Raw genomic sequence first — 25,537 nt, 5'->3', positions numbered from 1 at the left:
CAATTACCGAAATTCACTGTGTGTTTCCACATGTGCATTTACAAGCATTCAGTGTGTTTGCAGTGCTTTTTTGGAATATTTTTTAAATGTATTAATTTTTTTAACTAAGTTGCATTTACATGCATTTGTGTGCATTTGGGGTACGTTCACGTGTGTTTGCAGTGTGTTCTGTTGCGGTAAAGTGCAGCATACTGTCCTTTTTTTAAATTCACGTGAAAGCACTGCAATGGTGTAATCATATTGATTTAAAAACAAACCATACCTCATCTGGTGTAAACAAGCCTTAAATACAGGAGAACTTCTCCAAGAAGTAAAAATGTCTGTGCATTGGGGGAACGCATGCAAATCACTCAGAATCACATGTCCTTTTTGCAGGTGCTCTGAGGCACCATTCATTCATAATAGCACCCTGATGCACCTTGCTAATGTACATGCGTTGTAGTAAAAATTAAAACTGTAGCCATGACTTAAAAATCAGGTGCTTGCGGTGAAGGTCCCCCGTGCTGCCATCTTGGATTTGGAAGATGACTGTAAATTTCTGATGAATCACAGTCTGCTCCCCACAGAGCATGCGTGAAAATGTGTGGCAAAGTGGGACTTGGTCCTGCAGCTTCCTGGGACGTGTAATGTCCCGCCAAGGTAGTGGGGATGGGACAAGCAATGTTATTCTTACCCAGGCAAGAATTAAGAAAGTGGAAACCTGTCAAAAAAGATACCGGCTTCCTTTAAAAAAAAAAAAAAAAAAAAACCTCCAAAAGCATTGTTACGCCAATGGGGAATCGCGGTACTAGGCTACTTGGATGACCTCCTTCTGCTAGCGGAGTCTCCTACTGCTCTGGTGGAAAACCTGGAATTCACCATACGAACTCTGAGAGAGTTTGGCTGGATTCTGAATTTTCCAGACTTGCATGCAGGTGTTGGGCCTGATGGTGTCTCTTTGAGGCGGTTCCGTTTGCACAGTTCTATACGAGGTCCCTGCAAAGGGAGATTCTGGCCAACTGGGACAAGACTCCGCAGTCTCTGGACAATCAGATACGGCTGAGCTGGGGAACAAAGGAGTCCCTGATATGGTGGCTTCATTCTCCGGTGCTTCGGCTGGGCAAATCCTTCCCCCCCCCCCCCCCCCCCCTGTATTGGAAATTCTGCTATGGGGCTCTGGACACTGGAAGAGTCCAAACTACCGATCCATGTCTTGGAGATCCGAGCAATCAGACGGACCATTGGACAGATTGTCTTCAGGGTTGTCCAGTGCGCATTCAATCGGACAATGCCACAGCCATGGCTTATGTCAATCACCAGGGGGGGCACAAGAAGTGTCCTGGTGGCTCTAGAGGTAGTTGGCATTCTAAGGTGGGCAGAATGGTTTGTTCCAGTCCTCTCCGCCACACACATTCCCGGGGTAGAAAACTGGCAGCAGGGCTGGCCTTAGGTGTTCAGGCGCCCTGTGCGAGCTAATATTGTGGTGCCCCCCCCTCCTCACCCCTTGTCCCCGGTCACCTAAACATACACAAAGAGGAAAAAAATATTTGTAACAAATAGGAGAGAGATGCAGGGGCTGCGGGCATGGTAAAGGAGATGCAGAGTCTGTGGGCATGATGCAGGAGATGTTGGGGCCACGGGCATGGTGCAGGAGATGCAGGGGCAGTGGGCATGGTGCAGAAGATGCAGGGGCTGCAGACATGGTGCAGGAGATGTAGGGGTCGTGGGCATGGTGCAGGAGATGCAGAGTCTGCGGGCATTGTGCAGGAGATGCAGGGGCCGCGGGCATGGTGCAGGAGATGCAGGGGCAGTGGGCATGGTGCAGGAGATGCAGGGGCAGTGGGCATGGTGCAGGAGATGCAGGGGCAGTGGGCATGGTGCAGAAGATGCAGGGGCTGCGGACATGGTGCAGGAGATGCAGGGGTCGTGGGCATGGTGCAGAAGATGCATGGGCTGCGGGCATGGTGTAGAAGATGTAGGGGCTGCAGGCATGGTGCAGGGGATGAAGGGGCTGCGGGCATGGTGCCGGAGATGCAGGGGCTGCGGGCATGGTGCAGGAGATGCAGGGGCTGCGGGCATGATGCAGGAGATGCAGGGGCTGCGAACATGGTACAGGAGATGCAGGGGCCACAGGCATAGTGCAGGAGATGCAGGGCTGCGGGCATGATGCAGGGCTGTGGGCATGGTACATGCAGAGCTGTGGGCATGGTACAGGAGAGGCAGTGCTGCGAGCATAGTACAGCAGATGCAGTGCTGCAGGCATGGTACAGTCCTGTAGATGTAGGGGCTGTGGAGGGGTCTCACTTTCCGTTTGGTGAGGCGCCTTGGCTTTGCATTAAAAAAATGGCACTGCCCGGCGCCAACACATCACCGTGCATGCACCGTCTGCTCGAGAATAGCCGATTGTGTACAGGCTTTCCCAAGTGGCGGCGCGCATGCGCAGTGTACCTCTCGGGCCGGCCGTGGCCATTTTTTCAGGTGCCGGTGCCGCGATGGTGCATTGATCTTCAGCCAGCCCCAGGGCAGGGGGACTTGCCCTGGCAGCGCCTGCTGTGACTCGTCAGACGAGTCTCGTCCTGTGAGTAACTGACTGCGAGCTGTGATGGCTACACGGTGCCCCTGTTGCCCATGGCGCCCTGTGCAGCCGCACAGCTCGCACACCCCAAAGGCCGGCCCTGACTGGCAGGCAGATTACCTCAGTCGGCAGGAGTTGAACCAAGAGGAGTGGTCCCTTTTTCTGGAGGTGTTTCATCAGTTGTGTCTCCGGTGGGACATCCCTGAAGTGAATCTGTTGGCATCTCGGCTCAACAGAAAGGAGCAAAGGTTTGTGGCTCGGTCACGGGATCCTCTGGCGGATGCCACAGACGCACTGGTGGCCCCCCGTGGGGTCAGTATCGTCTGATTTACGCCTTCCCTCCACTAAAGCTTCTGCCAAGACTTCTACGCAGGATTGAGGCAGAAGGGATTCTGGTCATCTCAGTGGCTTCGGACTGGTCTCGCTGGGCTTGGTACGCCAATCTGGTGCGGCTGGTCGCCGACGTTCCTTGGAAGCTTCCTCTCAGGGAGGATCTGCTGTCCCAAGGACCAATCTTCCATCCTGCTTTACAGTCACTGGCTTTGATGGCTTGGCTATTGAACGCCAGGTGCTGATGGATAGAGGTTTCTCTATCCGGAGTCGGTGATTACAATGCAGTTAACCACTTGCCGACCGCCGCACGACTATCTACGTCGGCGGTCAGCCCCTCACAGGCAAAGTGACGTAGGGCTACGTCACTAGCTTGTGAGGGTCTAGGGAGCGAGCGCGCGCCCCCGGAGGCGCGCTCCCGCTCCCGAGTGGTCACGGACCCCCCCGCGCGTGTGACCGGCGGACCCGATGTCCGCCGGCCACTCTGCGATCGGCGGGGGAGAGGGAGAAAGTCAGGCAGCTTGTGTAAACAAGCTGCCTGTCATTCTCCTCGCTGTATGAGAGCTGATCATCTGGATCTACTATGTAGATCCGTTGATCACTCTGCATACAGCTGAAGCCCCAGCCAATCACAGTTAGAATCACGCCCCTAGGGACACACACAGCCCCTCCCTCTCAAATAAAGTTAACCCCTTCACTACCAGTGTATTTTTACAGTAACAGTGCATATATATAGCACTGATTACTGTAGAAATGTCACTGGTAACCCCAAAAGTGTCAAAAATGTCAGTCAAGGGTCCGATCTGTCCGCCGCAATGTCGCAGTACCGCAAAAAAAATCGCAGATCGCCGCCATTACGCGTTAAAAAAAAAAACAACAAAAATGACAAAAATCTTTCCCTTAATTAGTAAACGCAATAACTTTTGCGCAAACCAATCAAAATACGCTTTTTGCGATTTTTTTTACCAAACATAGGTAGCATAAAACAAATTGGCCGAAAATTTTAAAAAATTTTGATTTTTACATTTTTTTTTGGGGGAATTTCATATAAAAAAAAGGGAAAAATATTGCTATTTTTGCAAAATGGACGCTCTTTTTTTGTTTATAGCGCGTGATCAAAAAATCGCACAGGTGATCAAATACCGCCAAAAGAAAGCTCTGTTTGTGGGAAAAAAAGGACGCCAAATTCGTTTAGGTACAGCGTCGCACGACCGCGCAATTCTCCGTTAAAGTCACGCAGTGCCGAATCGCAAAATACCCCCTGGTCGGAATGGGGGTAAAATCTTCTGGGGCTTAAGTGGTTAAAAGCTAGGAAATCTACCTCTAGGAAGATCTACAATTGGACGTGGAAATCGTATATTGCATGGTGTGAGTCTCTTGGGGTTCATCCTCACTCTTTTTTGGTGGCTCGGACCTTGATCTTCCTTCAATGAGGGGTTGGCCAGAAACTGGCATTGAGTACATTTAAGGGCCATGTGTCGGCCTTAGCGGTCTTCTTTCAATGACCCTTGGTCACATAGTCCCTGGTGCGTACCTTTCTTAAGACAGTTAGGCACCTGACCCCTTCAGAGCGGTCTCCGTTGCAGCCTTGGGACCTCAATTTGGTGCTCTCAGTCCTCCAAAAGCCTCCGTTTGAGAATCTTACGCCGTCCCAGAAGGTGGCCTTCTTGGTGGCTATCACCTCTGTGCGCAGGGAGTCAGAATTGGCGGCGTTATTCTGTTGTTCACTTTACTTGGTGGTTCACAGCGATAAGGTGGTTCTTCGCCCCTGTCTGTCGTTTCTTCCAAAGGTTGTCTCTGATTTTCATTTGAATGAAGATATTGTGTTGCCTTCCCTGTGTCCCAGGCCAAAACATCTGAAGAAAATCGCCTTGCATGCCTTGGATGTAGTCTGGGAAATTAGGATGTACTTGGCAGTTATGGAGTCTTTTAGGAAGTCAGACTCACTGTTTGTGCTCATGCATGGGCCTCAGAAAGGCTGCCGAGCCCGATAACATGTGGGCCGCATGGTCCACAGTAATGTGAACCGAGCCTCAATGTTTTCATGTTTACATGTCAGACGTGATCAGAGTATTTAATCTGCCCCTGGACACACAGAATTCTGTTTTCTCAGCTTCACTGAATGCACCTAAACACAGGCAAATGCAATGCACAGTGAGACTTATACCCTTTATAATAATGACATGCATCTATATGCGTTTAGAAATGTCCTATAATCACATGTTTGTGATTGCCCGTGTGGATGAAGCCTTATGGAAAAGCTTTTCCACTACAAGGATTGTGAAAACATTTTTTAACATCCCGAAAAGCTGCACAGATACATCCTCTAGAATTGTGGAAAACGCGGAGATCGCTTGCACTTCCGAACCTGCTCCTCGCAGTTTTATCGCCGTGAACTTTGCTGGCCAGGTTATCGGTTGCTAGGAGCCGGCAGCGTGCTAGAGGTGGGTGATGCTGATGGGGTTGGGTGTCCTGTGTAAGGGCTAATAAGGAAGATCTAGGCAGATGCTGCAACATTGCTGAAATCAGTGCCGTCTGGGTGGGGGGAGCGAGCTCACAGGAAGAGCTATAATAGGAATGTGAACTGCAGAAATAGATCCAGAACAAACAGGAGAGGAAAAATGAGCTAGAAAGCGCTGGGAACCTCCTTCTGACAAGGTCTGTACATTTTCCATTAGTGATAAGGTTGGCACAGGGAGTGTACACAAGACTGGGAACTGATCTCTTCTGAAGATATTTCCAGCTAACCTGTTGAACTGTCAAGGTGCTCCTAGATGTGTGATCTCAGGAGATGATAGAACTGTGGAGGGATATTTAGCTCTTCAATGAGGAATTTTCAAGTGTCTGTACTGCCAGCAATCTGATTCTTTGTTTTCAACTTGCAGTAGTAAATCAGTGGCTTAAACCAGATTTATTATAAGCAACACAGTTAGGAAATGTCCTTTATTTCTCTTTAAATAAGCCTCATATTGTAAATATTGTACAAATTGTGTATACATGGGGAAACCTTGTCTCGTCTGGATAGCTGGATATTTTCTATGAGACTTTGAAGGATATGTAGATTGTTATTGATATTATACAGGATTTACTATTGTAAAAGTGTAAAAATCAGCGGTCAGACGGCATTCTCCAAAGGTTTATTTGTACATAACATCTAGTCATTGAGAGATCTAATTATCCACCATTGTTTTTATTGGTGTATAATCTTCAACAAGCTAACTATTAGGTTGAGGAATTAAGAAAATTCTAGGGTGGCTTTGACATGTAGCTAGACACTTTTTACAACCTAATGTTTGTTATGAATCTCCAAAAATATAGAAGAATTCTTACTGAATCAAACTGGGATTTGGTACTTTTTTTTTTTTTATTAGACTGACTGGGCACAGTCACTGCTGATCTCTTCTAATCTGTAATTATTTGTGGTTTTCCCACACACCTTGTTATAGGAAATGTATGAATTTGTTGATCTTCTTTGTATTATTCTAAATTGAGTTTTAACCCCGATAGGAGACTGGTGGACTTATGTGCTTCTAATACTGTATAGCAGCAGTCCCCAACATTTTTTGCATCATGGACCGGTTTTGTTAAAATCATATTTTTCCATGGACCCTAGGGGGGTGGTTGGCATTGGGGCAGGGGAATGTGTTTATAGCCTAGGGCTGGGCGATAAAACGATACCGATATGTATCGCGATAGTCACGTGATCGATAGCAATAAAAAAATTGAACGATAAAACCGTTCGATATTAGAACTTGAAAGTACCGTATATACTCCAGTATAAGCCGAGTTTTTCAGCACATTTTTTTGTGCTGAAAACATACCCCTCGGCTTATACTCGAGTCAAGGAAAAAAAAGTCCGCTCCGATGGGTTTAAGCTTTAAAAATGGCGCCGCCCGTCGCATACATGTCACCGCGCAGGCGCCGCCGCCGCTCGGGAGAGGCCGGGAATAGCCGAAATTATACGAGCGGTGGCAGCGCGTGCGCAATGACGCGTCGGCGCCAGGCGGCACCATTTTTAAAATGAAGGCGCCTCTGGAACAGGTAAGTGAAACCGCTTCACTACCTGCCATTATGCAGGGCTGCGGGCACACTACAAGGGATGCAGTGCTGCGGGCATGGTCTACCTGTACCGTGCCCACAGCACTGCATCTCCTGTAGTATGCCCACAACCCCGGATCCTCTTGTACCATGCCAGTACCCTGCATTCTCCTGCACCATGCCAGTACCCTGCATTCTCCTGTACCATGCCAGTACCCTGCATTCTCCTGCACCATGCCAGTGCCCTGCATTCTCCTGCACCATGCCAGTGCCCTGCATTCTCCTGCACCATGCCAGTGCCCTGCATTCTCCTGCACCATGCCAGTGCCCTGCATTCTCCTGCACCATGCCAGTACCCTGCATTCTCCTGCACCATGCCAGTGCCCTGCATTCTCCTGCACCATGCCAGTACCCTGCATTCTGCTGCACCATGCCAGTACCCTGCATTCTCCTGCATCATGCCAGTACTCTGCATTCTCCTGCACCATGCCAGTACCCTGCATTCTCCTGCACCATGCCAGTACCCTGCATTCTCCTGCATCATGCCAGTACCCTGCATTCTCCTGCACCATGCCAGTCGCCCTGCATTCTCCTGTACCATGCCCGCCGCCCTGCATTCTCACCCTAGGGTCCTTATTTTAAATGGGTAATAAAAAATATCAATAATTATCGATATCGACCGATATGAAACACTGATATCGTGATACAGTTTTCAGCCATATCGCCCAGCCCTATTATAGCCTGCCACCAGATACATTCCTACAGTAATTCACACATGTATACTTTTTAACGCTTTGTCAACAGGACACATAAAAACCATGTTTTGTGTGTGTTGACCTAAATTATGCATATGCGCTAAACTGCAGATCAACGCGAGTCAATGTGTGTTCAAACTCGCATAAAGAGGATGTTAATGTTTATCCATTTTTACTGCATTTTATCACAAATCAGTGTGAATTCAGCCTCACCACGACCAATTGCATGGCTTGTATAGAAACACTCTTTAAAGTATACCTAAAAACACAATTTCATTTTTATTTTGTATAGGGTAAGGAAGGGTTAAAACCCTTGCTATTTGTATTCTTTTGAAATTATTTACCTTCACTTCCTGTCCAATAATCACTTAAAGCGGTAGTATACCGCTTTTTGTGATTTTTAACTACAGGTACTACCTACAAGGCTTACCTGTAGGTACAATTAATATCTCCTAAACCTGCACGGTTTAGGAGATATTTGCGCTGCATGCAGCCGCTGACACGAGCGGCGCATGCGCTCTGAAGGTCCGGCGGACCTTCAGAGTTCCTTGCCGGGAAGTTGCCGGAAAATCAGTCCCGCGCGCATCGCAGCGCCGGAGCCGCCGAACCCGGAAGAGACGCAGAGGGATCATGTCCGCTCCCACAGCGGTGTCCGGGGTCCGTGTCTAAGTTTTTCATAATGAGCTAGTATGCGATGCATACTAGCTCATTATGCCTTTGTCTTGCAGGGTTTTTTTTTTCCTTTGAGTATACTACCGCTTTAAGGATTTGAGAAGAAATCTTCTCCATGTGAGGGGAATCCCCTCTTATACAGTTGTCACCAGAACTAGTGTCTCCATTTTAACATTTTTTTCTCTATTCCTTTACTTCGATCTCAAAATGCATTTTCTTTCTTTACTTTCTCTCTCATTGACAGTAATCAATAGGACTTATAGTGAGCGTTAATCTCTGAAATGGGAACACAGACAGCAATAAAAACTAGACTGAATTTTCTAGTCACGCTCCAATCTAGCCAAGAAAATGTTTGGGCTTTAAATTTACAGTACTTTAATGTTTTATTAAAGCAGTTGTAAAGGGTATTTTTTTTAAATTAAAATAATAAACATGGTATACTTAAATGCTCTGTGCAATACTATTGCATGAGTTCCAGATCTCTGCAAAAAGAGATTCTGGTGACATGGGACAAGAATCCACAGTCTCTAGAGGTGGCTTTGTTCTCCGGCACTTCAACAGGGAAATCCTTCTCCCCCTGTACTGGGCAGTTGTCACTACAGATGCCAGCCTGTCTGGATGGGGAGGCGTTCTCGGCACAGCTTGTGCTCAGGGGTTCTGGACTCGGGAAGAGTCCAGACTGTCGATCAATGTACTGGAACTCCAAGCGATCAGACTTTGTCTGGATCATTGGACAATTCGTCTTCAGGAGTGTCCGTTATGAATTCAATCGGACAATACCACAGCTGTGGCTATGTCAATGGGGGCACACGACATTCTAAGGTGGGAAGAACGATCATTCCAGCCCTCTCTGCTGTACACATTCCATAGAAGGTGCAGAGGTTTGTGTAATGGTCTCGGGATCCTCTGGCTGATGCCGCAGATGCATTAGTGGCTCCTTGGCGTCAATATTGTCTGATTTATGCCTTTCCCCCTCTCAAACTTCTGCCAAGGCTCCTGTGCAGGATAGAGGCAGCAAGGGATTCCTGTCTTTCTAGAGGCTCCAGATTGGCCTCGGTGGTCTTGGTACCCCGATCTGGTACGGCTGGTTGCCGATGCTCCTTGGAGATTCCTCTCAGGGAAGGTCTGCTGTCCCAAGGGCCAATCTTCCATCCTGCTTTACAGTCATTGGTTTTAAGGCTTGTCTGTTGAAAGCCAGATGCTGAAGGATAGCGATTTGTCTGAACCTGTGGATCCTACGCTGTTAAAGGTTAAAAATCTACTTCTAGGAAGATCTACCATCATACTTGGAAGACGAATGTTGCATGGTGCGAGTCTTTTGGGGTTCTCCCTCGCTCCTTTTTCGGTGGCTCAGATCTTGGCTTTCCTCCAATGAGGGGTTGAGCAGTGCCTGGCTTTGAGTACCATCAAGGGCCAGGTTTCAGCCTTGGCGATTTTCTTTCAATGTCCATTCACCACACATTCCTTGGTGCATACCTTTATCCAGGGAGCTCGACACGTGGTTCCTCCAGTGCGGTCTCCATTACTACCCTGGTTCCTCAAATGGGTGTTGTCAGTTATCCAGGAATCTCCCTTTGAAAGTCTTCGGGAGGTTTCCCTGCTTATGTTGTCCCAGAAGGTGGCCTTTTTAGTGACTATTACTTCTGCGTGCAGAGTGTCAGGGCTGGCGGCGTTGTCTTGTCATTCACCTTACCTGTTGGTTTACAGAGCTAAGGTGGTTCTTCGTCCCTGTCCGTTGTTCCTTCCAAAGGTTGTCTCTGATTTCCATTTGAATGATGACATTGTGTTGCCTTCCCTTTGTCCTAGGCCTATACATTGTAAGAAAATTGCTCTGCTTTCCCTGGATGTGGTTCGGGCAGTCAGGGTGCACCTGTCAGCTACAGAGTCTTTTAGCAAGTCAGACTCACGGCTGAACCTCAAAGGGTTGGCCGCTTCTGCTGCGACCATTTCCAGATGGATCAGACAGACAGTGATTCAGGCCTATTCAATTAGGGGTCAGGTTCCTCCTTTCCCTGTTCAGGCACACTCTACTGGGGCGCTTAGTGCCTCCTGGGCCTTCCATCATCAGGCATCAGTGATGAAGCTCAAAACAGTTCTGTAACTTTGTGTTGCTCAAATCAGGCAGATGATTGCATTTTTTAAGCCTTTTTAATTCTATAGAAATTCATAAAAAAATGCTTGATGTGAGTGTTTTAGCACGTTTTGTTGCACGTTTTCAACCGTTTTCTGCTCAGATGCAATAACTAAAAAAATAAAATAAACAAAAATTATTAAACGAATTTTTAAAATACATAATTTATTTTATTTGATTATTTTTATTTAAGAAATAACCCTAACTCCAACCCCTAACCGTAAAAGTAATCCCTAACTCTTAACCCTAGCTCTAACCCCTAATTCTAACACGAATATTAACCCCCAACCCTAATCCTAACCCCTAACCTAACAAAATAAATAAAAATTAATTAATAATAAAGAAATAAAAGAACACCTAAATATAACCTTTAACCCCTAATCCTAACCTTTAACCCCTTACAAACAAAAAGTAAAATAAAATAGCCATAAATAATAATGATAAATAATGGAAAAACTGAAAAACACAGCAACAAATGATAAAACATGATATTTTTCTCTATTGTCTAGTAAAAAAAAAAAAAGCCACCAAAGTTCAAAAAGTGCTTAAAGTTGTATAAAAACGATCATATAAACGCCTGAAAAAATGCTCAAAAGCACAATACTAAGGTGTAAATGTAGCCTAAAGGAGGATAATGGCTCATTCTCTGCTACTAGCCCAAAACTACATTCTTTTTTCTGACACATATTATGTTTTTAAACCAATAGGATTCATTCAATTTCTAAAGACACTCCAATCGCTGCTCAGTCTGGCTGCCTCTTATTGGTTCACCACCCTGCTCGGCCCTGCTCTCTCCCATCGGCATTACCTGGAGCTGTCTGACACCACCCAAAGCCTCCCTAGCCACCTTAGCTGTGTGTGCTGCCCACCAGCCTTCGCATTGTTTTGATTGCTCAGATCTACCTGACTCTGGCAACAATCCCTCTGTTTCTCCTATCTGTCAGACACCAGACTGTCTGAAGCCGCACGGCAGCACTTGGAGCCGCTATTCCACCTGCCAGCTGCTCATACCGCCGGATTGGGCTTTCTCCGAAACACTGAGTTGTGGGTTGAGGCTACTTGGGGCGGCTCCTGTAGCTGATCTGTTGTCCGGCCCAGCTGCCTCTGGTCTGCTCCATCTGTGGCTGCTACTACAGTGAGGGGAAAAAGTATTTAACTCTTCGCAAAACTTGACTTAGTACTTGGTGGCAAAACACTTGCTGGCAATCACAGAGGTCAGACATTTTTTGTAGTTGGCCACCAGGTTTGCACACATCTCAGGAGGGATTTTTTCCCACTCCTGTTTGCAGATCCTCTCCAAGTCATTAGGGTTTCGAAGCGGACGTATAGTAACTCAAACCTTTAGCTCCCTCCGCATATTTTCTATGGGATTAAGGTCTGGAGACTGGCTAGGCCACTGCAGGATCTTAATGTGCTTCTCCTTGAGCCACTCCTCTGTTTCCTTGGCCTTGTGTTTTGGTTCATTGTGATGCTGGAATACCCATCCATGACCCATTTTCAATGCCCTGGGCGAGGGAAGGAGGTTCTCACCGAAGATTTGATGGTGCATGGCCCTGTCCATTTTCCCTTTGACGCAGTGAAGTTGTCCCGTCCCCTTAGCAGAAAAACGAGTTGAGTTGGCGAGTTGAGTTGATGCCAAAGAGCTTGATTTTGGTCTCATCTGACCATAACACTTTCACACAGTTCTCCTCTGAATCATTCCGATGTTCATTAGCAAACTTCAGATGGGCCTGTACATGTACTTTTCTTGAGCAGGGGGACCTTGCGGATATCAGTCCTTCATGGCGTAGTGTTACCAATTGTTTTCTTGGTGACTATGGTCCCATCTGTCTTGAGATCATTGACAAGATTCTCCCATGTAGTTCTGGGCTGATTCCTCATCGTTTTCATGATCACTGAAACTCCACAAGGTGAGATCTTGCATGGAGCCCCGGACCGAGAGTGATTGACAGTTATTTTGTGTTTCTTCAGTTTGCGAATAATCACACTAACTGTTGTCACCCTCTCAACAAGCTACTTGGCGATGTTGTTGTAGCCCATTCCAGCCTAGTGAAGGGCTGCAATCTTGTCCCTGACATCATTGGACCGCTTTTTGGTCTTGGCCATGGTGGAGAGATTGGAATCTGATTTATTGATTGCTTCTGTGGATAGGTGTCTTTTATACAGCTAACAAGCTGAGATTAGCACTCCATTTAAGATAGTGCTTCTAATCTTAATTACAAAGAAATTAAGGGTCTATAATTGTTATATGTGTCTTTTAAATGATAGAGATAGAATATCAACCACAAATCTAGAAAAAACACATGTTACAAATGGTTTGAATTGAGATTCAGTTCAGTGAGAACAATAATTCTGTCTCCTACAGACTGGCTAAAGTATGTGCCCCTTTGGTACACAGATTAGTCCTGTCAATTTAAGAAGGTGCTCCTAATAGCAACTCATTATGTGTTAAAAAGTCACCTGTCCGCAGAATCTCTTCCATTCAAACCTCACCATCATAGGCAAGACCAAAGAGCTTTCAAAGGACGTCAGGGAGAAGATTGTACACCTGCATAAGGCTGGGATGGGCTACAAGACCATCAACAAAAAGCTTGGTGAGAAGGAGACAACTGTTGGAGCGATTCATTATTCGCAGCTAGAAGAAATACAAAATAACCATCAATTGCCCTCGGTGTGGAGCTCCATGCAAATTTTGTCTCATGGGTTAAGGATGATCATGAGAAAAGTGAGGGATCAGCCCAGAACTACACGGCTTGTGAATGATCTCAGGGCAGTTGGGACCACAGTTACCAAACAAACCATTGATAACACAAAACGCTGCCATGGATTGAAATTCTACTGAGCCCGCAAGGTCTGCCTCCTCAAGAAGGCACATGTACAAGCCTGTCTGAAGTTTCCCAATGAAAATCAAAATTATTCAGAGAAGGCTTGAGAGAAAGTTCTGTTGTCAGATGAGAACAAAATTGAGCTTTTTGTCATTAACTCGACTCACCGTGTTTGGAGGAAGAAAAATGCTGACTATGACCCTAAGAACACCATCCCTACAGTCAAGCATGGAAGTGGAAACATTATGCTTTGGGGCTGTTTCTCTGCTAAAGGTACAGGCTGACTTTCCTGTATTGAGGAGCCAATGGATGGGGCTTTGCATTGTAAAATATAGCCAGAACACTGAAGATGGGTCGTGGATGGGTCTTCCAGCATGACAATGACCTAAAACTTGCCTCAGGTGTGGATGGGGAGTAGGTATGTTAAATTTGGTGTTATCGCTCTCACTCTCTCATACTGGTCACTGGAAGTTCAACATTGCACCTCATGGCAAAGAACTCTCTGAAGATCTGAAAAAAGATATGTTGCTCTACATAAAGATGGCCTAGGCTATAAGAAGATTGCTAAGACCCTGAAACTGAGCTGCAGCACGGTGGCAAAGACCATACAGCGGTTTAACAGGACAGGTTCCACTCAGAACAGGCCTTGCCATGGTCAACCAAAGAAGTTGAGTGCACGTGCTCAGCGTCAAATCCAGAGGTTGTCTTTGGGAAATAGATGTATGAGTGTCTTTGTACTCCTCACCTGGTTGCCGCCACACACGCTTGACACCATCTGAACCGAATAAGTTTATCTTGGTCTCATCAGACCACAGTATATGATTCAAGTAATCCATGTCTTTAGTCTGCTTGCCTTCAGTATACTCTTTGTGGGCTTTCTTGTGCATTATCTTTAGAAGAGTCTTCCTTCTGGGATGACAGCCATGCAGACCAATTTGATGCAGTGTGTGGCGTATGGTCTGAGCACTGACAGGCTGATACCCCACCCCTTCAACCTCTGCCACAATGCTGGCAGAACTCATACATCTATTTCCCAAAGACAACCTCTGAATATGACCCTGAGCACGTACATCCAACTTCTTTGGTCGACCATGGCAAGGCCTGTTCTGAGTGGAACCTTTCCTGTTAAACCGCTGCATGGTCTTGACCACTGTGCTGCAGCTCAGTTTCAGGGTCTTGGAAATCTTAATATAGCCTAGACCAGTGATGGTGAACCTTGGCACCCCAGATGTTTTGGAACTACATTTCCCATGATGCTCTACTACACTGCAGAGTTCATGAGCATCATGGGAAATGTAGTTCCAAAACATCTGGGGTGCCAAGGTTCGCCATCACTGGCCTAGACCATCTTTATGTGGAGGAACAATTCTTTTTTTCTGATCCTCAGAGAGTTCTTTGTCATGAGGTGCTATGTTGAACTTCCAGTGACCAGTATCCGAGTGTGAGAGCGATAACACCAAATTTAACATACCTGCTTCCTATTCACACCTGAGACCTTGTAACACTTATGAGTCACATGACACCGGGGAGGGAAAATTGTTAATTGGGCCCTATTTGGACATTTTCACTTAGGGGTGTTGCCAGTGGCTTAGATATTAATAGCTGTATGTTGAGTTTTTTTGGGGGGACAGCAAATTTAAACTGTTAGACCCCGTTCACACTGGGGCGACGCTACTTGCCGGGGCGACCTCACAGGTCATACTCACTATTTTTCATTGTAGCAAGGTGTTATTTCTTCGGTGTTGTCACATGAAAAGATACAATAAAATATTTACAAAAATGTGAGAGGTGTACTCACTTTTGTGAGATACTGTGTGTGTGTGTGTGTGCGTATATATATATATATATATATATATATATATATATATATCTAATCCAAGAATAACCTTTCCAAGCATTCTTCATGAATTGGAACGTTTCGGACCTTATAGCAATTTCAAAAGTAAATGTAAGCAAATCTTTGTGTTTTAATATTCTCTTACTCTTAATTGAAAAAGAAATGCTGAAAAAAAAATTGTCATTCCAATGGGAATATTAATCACTTAAATATTTAGGGGTGAATATTGCCCCTACAGAAGAAAAGAGCTCTTCCTCTGGCTTTCTTCCAATCGCTATGGTCTAACCTTCTTCGTTACCTTTGGCCAAATTCCTCGGCTAGGCTTCAACATAATATCCTAGTAATGCGGAAGACAGAAGGGGGGAGGGGGGGGGCAGGCTTATGGCATATGGAATTCTAGCAGCAGTACCCACAGTAGTACCATTCAGCAGTGTCCCAGCCTGAGCCAGCAGTACCCAAAGCAGTACAAGCCAGCAGTACCCACAGCAGTACCAGCCTGAGCCAGCAGTACCCACAGCAGTACCAGCCTTAGCTAGAAGTACCCACAGCACAGTACCAGCCTGAGACAGAAGTACCCACAGCATTATCAGCCAGCAGTGCCCACAGCAGTACCCATAGCACAGTACCAGCCTGAGCCAGCAGTACCAGCTAGTATTTCCCACCGGCAGTACCCACCAGCAGTTCTTTTCAAAACTTACCACCGCAAAGAGTCGACTGCGCTCCAGACTGACCAATGCAAACCTGGAAAACCAGTTGCGAGTAGCTACATCATCAATACCAGCTAATAACACACACCTCACCAAAGAGAATCAGTTCCATCCATCACATTAGGGGCAAGTTAATTAATTAAATGTTTGACCAAATATAACAGGCTAATTTTCAAGTTGATAATTTTGTACGGCCCCCGAATGAAGTTTTAAATTTCCAAATGGCCCTTGGCAGAAAAAAGGTTCCCCATCCCTTATCTAGATAAACACTCCCAAGCAACCTAGAATTCCTGCTGGGTCTTTTAAAGGCTAGGTTTCTACGGTGGACACCTTTAGCCCCCTCTCCGATCAAACAAGCCCTTACAACTAAGGGACTTCAAACGTTTAATGCAATAGTGACTACAGAATGTAACTATCCGGGCCGATTGCTCCATTATTTTCATCTTCAGCATTTTTATACACATTTATCTAAAATGGGTCCACTTCATAGAGACTTAACTCCATTTGAATATCTTTGTATCGGGCTTCCAGAGTGCTCCCACACTATTTCTAAACTATATGACATATTGTTATCCCATGCATTTCCTAATCGCCCATACTACACCAGAGGTTGGGAGAGAGAACTGGGGCATATGATCACCACAGTAGACTGGAAGAAAGCATTCTTTCTAACTTTTAAATCAAGTCACTCAACATATATACAAGCAAAGAACTATAAAATACTAACCAGGTGGTATGGATGCCCTGTGAGGCTGCACAGAATGCCCCTCAAATTACTCTGAAAAGTGTTGGCTCTGCCGGGGGTACTTAGACACAGGAATCAACATATGGTGGACTTGCCCCCGGATTAAACCATTTTGGGAGATCTGTGTTTCAAACTTGCTCCCATGTTACTGGTACACCTTATCAGTAGTCTCCAGAAATATCTTTACTCACCATATATCCAGGCTCCAAGGGGGCGACTAAAAATGGACTGCTTCTTTTTCTCCTTTCCGCAGCACGTATACATATACCTAGACATTGGAATACCAGGCTGTTCCTACTATTAAAGAGTGAGTAGTCGAACTGTACCATCTAAGGAGAATGTAGGAATATAGGCGAGTATACAGGAATGTCATATGGTATATGGCTGTGTTGTCTCCTTGGATTAAGTTCTTATGCTCTGACACCCTGAGATCCTTCCTATAACTAGCTTCTATTTTGGAGCTTGGCCTTGATCTAAAATGGCGGTTTACATGGAACTTCTTCGGTCGGGAGAGACCTCCCCAGATAGATAGGTATTCATATAGGTATGGGATCATGTTGTCCCAGACTATGTGCTTTCTGAATGTAACTTTGCAAAATATTTAATAAAATGTCATATGTAAAAAAAAACAGTAGGAAGAAATAGGTAAATAGCTTTTCAGTTTTCATACCCTCTACTGAACTGTATTTTCCCTGCAGGTCTTTCAAGCACGTTTACAAATATTAATTTCATGTTCATGAACAGAAGTAATCAAAGAGCTTACAGAGCACAACCAGTTCAATCGTATGCAAAACAGGGCTAACAAGACACATAATTACATTGGAAATACATGAGATATAATGGAAGGAATTAATAAAGGCTTCTGCAATGAAATTGTTGGTGTTTGCACCAGATTCACGTACCTGTCAAAAACTGGCCCATACAGGACACTACTTACTCGGTACATTCACTCCCAACCTCTGTGCCAGTCACATTGACATTACTAGGTTTGCCTTGCCTGTGATTGACAGCCCATGGCAATGTGCAATGGCAGCTTTCAAATTTTCTCACTGCCATCCGTTGCTAAATGGGAGGAAGCCTTGACATTTATGACAGCTTCCCAGCACAGACATGCCCCTTTCTCTCTCTCGACTCCAGCCAAGAGCTAGGGGATTGGGAATTCAGGGAAGCAGGATAGTAGGTGTGGTGGGTAAACTGGGAAATACAGGGGAAGATGATGATAACGAAGAAGGAGGCAGGGGCTGTGGCGAGGATTGGTGAACGGAGGCAAAGCAAAGCAAACAGAGGTAGGGAGGAAGCAGAAGAGAGAGACATACACTATATTACCAAAAGTATTGGGACGCCTGCCTTCACACACATATGAACTTTAATTGCATCCCAATCTTAGTCTTTAGGGTTCAATATTGAGTTGGCCCACCCTTTTCCACTATAACAGCTTCAACTCTTCTTGGAAGATTTTGAAGTTTGTCTATGGGAATGTTTGACCATTCTTCCAGAAGCAAATTTGTGATAAGAAGGCCTGGCTCACAGTCTCTGCTTTAATTCATCCCAAAAGTGTTCTATCGGGTTGAGGTCAGGACTCTGTGCAGGCTGGTCAAGTTCCTCCACCCCAAACGTGCTCATCCATTTCTTTATGGACCTTGCTTTGTGCACTGTGGTGCAGTCATGTTGGAACAGGAAGGGGCCATCCCCGAACTGTTCCCACAAAGTTGGGAGCATGAAATTGTCCAAAATGTCTTGGTATGCTGATGCCTTGACAGTTCCCTTCACTGGAACTAAGGGGCTGAGTCCAACCCCTGAAAAACAACTCCACACCATGATCCCCCCTCCACCAAATGATTTGAACCAGTGCCAAAGCAATTTCCATAAAGACATAGATGAGCAAGTTTGGGGAAGAGGAACTTCACTGGACTGCACAGACTCCTGACCTCAACCCAATAGAACACCTTTGGGATAAATTGGAGCAGAGACTGCAAATGAGGCCTTCTTGTCCACATCAGTGCCTAGCCTCACAAATGAGCTTCTGGAAGAATGGTCAAACATTCCCATAGACCAGGGCTCGACAAACCCGGGCGCCAGGTCGCATTTGCGACTAGAATTAGCGACCTGGCGCCTGGGGTGCCCTGCATAGGGTGTCCTGTCCCTTTTGAGCCCCCCACCTTCTCCTCGAGTGCACGGACTTCCGCGCTGTCCAAAAATTGAGGCCCCGGCTTTTCGGCCTTCTTCTGTGAGATGAGAAAGGCTAGGGGAACTGGCGCCCTCTTGTGGTGGCCGGGAGTAATGCATGTTCTTAATGCCTTTCCATCTCCTTCCAAAGAGGAAATGAGAGGAAAGTTTTTTTAAGGCTTCATCTCTCTGTCCAGCTACCTTTGCTTAAAGGTAAGTGGACAGGGAGTATGGTTATTATTATTAATTTATTTTTTAAATGTAAAAAAAATTAAATAATTTTTTCTTTTTTTTTTTTTAATTATTAAAAAAAAAATAAGTTTTTTTTTTTCCAATTCTTATTTAAAAAAGAAAAATCATCGCCATACCACAGCCTAAGGCCCCTTTCACACGGGCTGTCTGATCAGGTCCGCCTGTCAGTTTTTCAGGCAGACCTGATCGGACCCTTCAGTCTCCTCTATGGAGCAGTAATCTGCCGCCATCTGATCCTGTCCGCCAAAAACAGACGGATGGTGGTTCTATTTTCTATCCATCCCGTTGATCGGATCAGATGGCATCGGATGGAAAGAGACAGACAGTCTGTTTCCATCCAATTGCGCTATAGAAGAGAGTGGAGTTCTAGTCGTATTTATTTGTAAATTTAGTATCCGTTTTATTAAATAAAGCTTGGTTGTAAGCCCCGGTTCACACTTATGCGATGCGGGAAGGCTGCGAATTCGCAGCATGTTCCCGCATCGCAAGCGCGCCCCTGGCAGTTCACACTGCCATATGCGATACGCTGGGGGTGTCAATGTAATCTTAATGACACCCCCAGTTTGATCGCATATCGCAGTGCGATCTTGCAGTTCGCACAGGATCGGATCGCACAAATGTGAACCGCTGTGCAATCCGATCCTGATGCGGCTGCAAAAAAGGGTCCTGAGCGTCTTTGCTGCGGGTGCGGTGCGAATTTAGCCATACAAAATGTATGGCTAAACTCGCACCGCACAGCCGATCGCATGTAATGAAGGAGCAGTGCGCTCCGATATTACATGCGATCGCCGCAGCCGCATGAGTGTGAACCGGCACTTAGTTTAAAAAAAAAAAAAACTGGCTCCTAACTTTTTTAGCTGGCTCCTAGATTTCAGGCAAATTTGTCAAGCCCTGCCATAGACACACTCCTAAACCTTGTGGTCAGCCTTTCCAGAAACGTTCAAGCTGTTATAGCTGCAAAGGGTGGGCCAACTCAATACTGAACCCTACGGACTAAGACTGGGATGCCATTAGAGTTCATGTGTGTGTAAAGGCAGGTGTACCAATACTTTTGGTAATATGGTGTAGGTAAAGGAGTAGAGGCTCAAATTGTGAGAAGAAAAAAAAACCTGCTAAATGCATGTACAAAAATGCATTTTCAAAGGAACTAGCATTTTTTAAGCCCAGTGTGCATGGACACTGAGTGATAACCTGCAATGTATATTCCTGTGAGGTTTGGAACTTGTCCTATCAATATTTCCAAAGGTTTGATAGATAAAATGGGAGGCAGCCCTGCTTGGTCCCTATTAAAATTAGGAAGTTTTCTGATCTAAAGCCAAGCATTTAAAGAAGAAATTCAGGTATGGATATTTTATACATGGGGGGTTGGAGATTTACTAAAACTGGTGCACACAGAATCTGGTGGTAGTAATCAATCAGCTTGTTCAATTAGGCTTTAACAATAAGACCCTTTTCACATTGAGGGACTGATCGGATTGGCCTGTCAATTTTTCAGAGGGACCCGATCGGACCATCCATAGCTTTTTTTGGAGCAGCAGATGTCCGCTGACATGTGTCCGCTGACACCCGCCGGCATCTGATACGTTCCTGTCCGCTAAAAAACGGGAAATGGGTATCCGTTCCCTGTCCGCTAAAAACAGATGGATGGGGATTTGTTTCCCATCCTCCTAGCAGATCGTATAGAATTCGGATAGAAATGGAAATCTGACTTCCCCATAGAGAACAGCAGGCTCTGTCTGTGTCCTCTCTGCTTAGCGGTGCGATCACAGACCTGTCATCCACCTGCTCAGTAGGGATCAGCTGAGAGAATTCCCTGCTGAGCAAGCAGACCGGCTTGATGGAGTCCACCCTGTCTGAAAGGGCCCTAAACCTAGAAGCCGATTGGTTACCTTGCACAGCTGCACCAGATTCTGTGTGTGCCAGTTTTAGTAAATCTCCCCCATAGATACATTGGTCCAGTTTGGGCTAATAACTGCATTTGTTCTCATTTGTTCCTCTGCCAACTTACCACGGGTGCCATTCAGAGAATGCTTTGCATTTCCTGAATGCATACAAAGCGTTCTCTGATTGGACTAGGTGGAGAGGCAGGGCAGTGATGTCACACAGTGTATGCATAGTGGACACATCAATTTCAGCATACATACATTATGCTCTGCATATGTTTTCAAACGTATTGCATTTAAAGGAGTTGCTGCTGCTGTCAATCAAATTCAGCTAGCTAATCAGGGGAGAGGGGGCAGGGTTCTGTGTCTGAATGGACACCAGGGAGCTGTGACTCGGCTCAGGTGCCCTCACAGAAGAGGGACCTAGGAAAAGGAGGATTCGGGCTGCTCTGTGCAAAACCAACTACAAGTAGTACAAGTAGTAGTTGTTGGTAAGTATTACATGTTTGTTATTTTCATAGGAAAAAAACTTTACAATCACTTTAGGGCCACTTAGGGGTCTAATTGTACAAAGTTCACAAAAAAAAGATACCAGATAATGGCGACTGGATGGCACTTATGATCATAGGAGATAAATATATTAAACAGAATATAGCAAGTTTTGTTGGGGATGTGTGTCCCTGTCATGCAGTGAAATTTCTATACATAGACCCCTTATAGTAGAGCCAGTCCCTATTGTGTTTTGCCCTTATTTATTTAATCTTGCACTAGTCTGGTCAATTGACTTTGTTTCAGCAATGTCTGGACTTAGCCAATGTCTGGGTAAGTTGGCAGAGAAACAAATGACAACAAATGCAGTTATCAGCACACGTAGTGCAAACAGCTTCCAACACCATTCCTTTCAATCCTCCTGGTTCCAGGTAAGCAAGACATCCCTGGATCATATCCAACTTGGATGGAGATAACTTCCCACAATAATAAAAGGGGGTAATAAGAAGGTGATTATTACAACTGGAGAGAAGGAAAAGGACAGCTACCTTTAAAAGCCAATCAAATGCTAGCTTGTAATTTCAAACCTGCACTTGGTGAATGGATTTTAGTTCAATGTTAATGATATATGGATTTTAGTTCATTGTTATTTTATCGAATAAGATACAAAGAACAAGGAATAAAGGTACAGACAGCATAAATCTCCAGTGTAATATTATCAATCTGAAAAACATAGTTCAATACAAAGCAGCATTAAATACATTACCCAGAAGCCCTTATTAATACCAGTTCCCTAGTATGATGGGGGAACGAGCATTTATCATAAAACAAAGAAATAAGTAAGTATATATAGAAACACATCTGCATTTTAACTATCTTTTATGTATCAACGTGGCGAAATGCTAAAATCAGCATTAAAGGAGCAACAATAAGGAAAAGTGGGGTTGCAAGGAAGTAAACAAGGTAAAAAGCAGGATAGCAGCAAGGATAAGGTCAGGGACACTCTATCATGGCCAAGGAGGATTGGAGGTTGGGTCTTCTTTGGCCCAGACCTGAAATACGATGATATTTGGATTTTGATTGGCTGCAGAAAGAAATGCTAATGCTTTTACTCCAAGTTTTAAAACCACCTCTATATATTTCATATTAAAGTTTAGATAACCTGGTTCAGCAGAACATAACAAAGCTCTACACAATCCTCTTGACTTCCAAGCTATAGTTTAGCTTTCAAATAAGCCATGAAGAACTAATGATCAATGTTCAATTCCAAACCAAACTTTTTTTTATATTTTTGGCTTTTTTCATAGAATGGGAGAGGGCTTGAACCTCCATCAGGCAGTTGTGTCAATTATCTTCTTGTCACCAGAGACAAAATTACAGTAATATGTATGATTGGAAATGACATGACAAGCTAGGGAATTATGATAAATGTTGCCTCTATCTCATAATTTTTTCATTGAATTTTGGTGAAGCAGTAGAAGGTGGCTCTGATTGTAATAACATTAAAGAATACACAATTATCTTGCAATTTGGAAGTAACCAACGAGATGACAATAAAACAGTATTAGTGTTACATTTTTTGAAAAGGCAGTTGGAGGGCCAATGTTAAAGCATCACATCCTGTGTGTGTGTACGTATGTATGTATGTATGTGTATATATATTTATATAAAGTATCTCACAAATGTTAGTACATCCCTCACACTTTTGTAAACATTTTATTATATCTTTTCATGTGACAACACTGAAGAAATGACACTTTGCTACAATGTAAAGTAGTGAGTGTACAGCTTGTATAACAGTGTAAATTTGCTGTCCCCTCAAAAAGACTCAACACACAGCCATTAATGTCTAAACTGCTGACAACAAAAGTGAGTACACCCCTAAGTCAAAATGTCCAAATTGGGCCCAATTAGCCATTTTCCCTCCCCGATGTCGGGGGTCAGCCTGTCAGTGCTCAGACCATACGCCGCACACTTCATCAAATTGGTCTGCATGGCTGCCATCCCAGAAGGAAGCCTCTTCTAAAGATGATGCACAGGAAAGCCTGCAAACAGTTTGCTGAAGACAAGCAGACTAAGGACATGGATTACTGGAACGTTTGTGAGATACTGTGTGTGTGTGTGTGTGTGTGTCTGTGTATGTATGTTTATATATATATATAAAAATAACATTCGATAGAATTGATTTTTTTCCCTCTGTATAATCCCTGACTTTATATGTGACAACGCTATATTATGGATATTGCATCACACTGTATCCATTTATATATCACAGCATCAATGTATATGGGATTCCCATCTGTCTTAAAGCGGTAGTATACTCTAATGAAAAAAAAAAAAAAAACCCTGCAAGACAAAGGCATAATGAGCTAGTATGCATCGCATACTAGCTTATTATGAAAAACTTACCTTAGAACGAAGCCCCGACACGGACCCCAGGACGCCGCTGTGGGAGCTGACATGATCCCTCGGGCATCTCTTCCGGGTTCGGCGGCTCCGGCGCTGTAAGTGTCCGGAGCCGCGGTGACGTCACTCCCGCGCATGCGCGCGGGAGTAATTTTCCGGCAATTTTTCTGCAAGGAACTCTGAAGGTCCGCAGGACCTTTAGAGCGCATGCGCCGCACTCGTCAGCGGCTGCATGCAGTGGTAATATCTCCTAAACCGTGCTGGTTTAGGAGATATTAATTGTAACTACAGGTAAGCCTTATTATAGGCTTACCTGTAGTTAAAAGTCAAAAAAAGCGGTATACTACCGCTTTAATGCTGAGGATTTCAGAGGGGATGTGTTAACCATCCAGAGATGGGTAACAAAAATTCTAAAAGGTTTGGGGGATAAAACATATCAAGAGCAACTTCAGGAACTTAAAGAGGAGCTCCAGCCCTAACACCGAAAAAATTCAAAATCAGCAGCTACAAATACTGTAAAAGCTAGGATTGAAACCTTTAAATACATCAAGGGGGTGAATAAGTTCCAGCAGGGCAGTTTCTTTTCAATATGAATTGAACCAAAATCAAGAACACAGGGACATGACCTCTAACTAGCTTGATGAAAGTTCAAAACTAGTCTTAGAAAGTATTTTTTTACTGAAAGGGTAGTTGATGCTTGGAATAAACTACCAGCAAAGGTGGTGAGACAGTCAACAGTAAATGGCTTCAAACATGCTTGGGACAAACATAGATCTATACTTAGACAAAAAGGTTAACGAAAAAAATAAATAAATGGGCAGACTCGATGGACTACTCTTTTCTAGGTTTCTAAATATGTGGCAGGTCTTCCCCTCCTAATAATAATCATCTACCTCACCCCCTTAACACTTAACATTATGAACACACCCAAATAACCAACGACTCAACTGCCACACATATACACACAAAAAAATACACAACTTCAGGCACCCTCATACCCAAACAAAACCACATGCAGTACAGCACATGATACCACCCCAACCCACCATCTACAGTGCCCGCATCCAAACAATAAATCAAGACTATATTGCTGTCTCTGCATGCACCTCTGTCACATGGGAGACACAGAACACATGCTCATCCCCACCTTTACACCCACATTCCATCACCTCTAATCCCTACATATATACACACTTAAATAAAACATAAAGTGCAGCACTAAACAAATGAACAAGTATATGAACATATATGAATGTGAATTCATATAAAAAAATGATGCCAGAAAGTTCATAAGTGAGTCCAAAGGGTATACAGAAATAAAATAGTGCATCCAAATCATAAGTGAAGAAAAATTGTGTAAAATCCCCACACCAAGGATAAACAAAGGATGCGCTCACCGGAGGGTATGGACCCAAAATATCTTATAGTATATGGGCCATACAGGCTGGTAGTTGGTGTAATTCCCAAACGGTAACTGGAACCCTCGATCTTATGAAGAGGTGGCCAGAGCGTCTCATGTAGCTTGCAGGTCTCTCACAGTGATACATGGAGGAACAAGCCAGACAAAGCCGACAAAGTGTAAAACTGCTAAAACTTTTATTATGAAAAAAGTCAAAGACACACTTACAAGCATCCAAAAAAATGAGCAGGTGAGTGCATCCATTGTTTATCCTTGGTGTGGGGATTTTACACGATTTTTCTTCACTTATGATTTGGATGCACTATTTTATTTCTGTATACCCTTTGG

The 25,537-nt window shown here is 44.7% G+C and overlaps 1 protein-coding gene across 2 annotated transcripts in view; it reads left to right on the top strand.

The window, feature by feature from the left end:
* The window catches only part of CAMKK2 (calcium/calmodulin dependent protein kinase kinase 2), a 216,591-nt gene that overhangs the window by 5,259 nt on the left and 185,795 nt on the right, over positions 1-25,537 (top strand). The window contains exon 1 of one of the 2 annotated variants that reach the window (XM_082255602.1): positions 5,426-5,542. The exons of the other annotated variant lie outside the window; for it this stretch is intronic. The gene's annotated coding sequence lies outside the window, so the exon portion shown is untranslated. Of the gene's footprint in view, positions 1-5,425; positions 5,543-25,537 lie in introns of those variants that run through there. 2 annotated transcript variants of the gene reach the window in all.

This window comes from Pelophylax lessonae, assembly GCF_965119305.1.
Source record: "Pelophylax lessonae genome assembly, chromosome: 1".
Taxonomy (NCBI): domain Eukaryota; kingdom Metazoa; phylum Chordata; class Amphibia; order Anura; family Ranidae; genus Pelophylax; species Pelophylax lessonae.
This window is presented reverse-complemented; position numbering and strand designations above follow the sequence as displayed.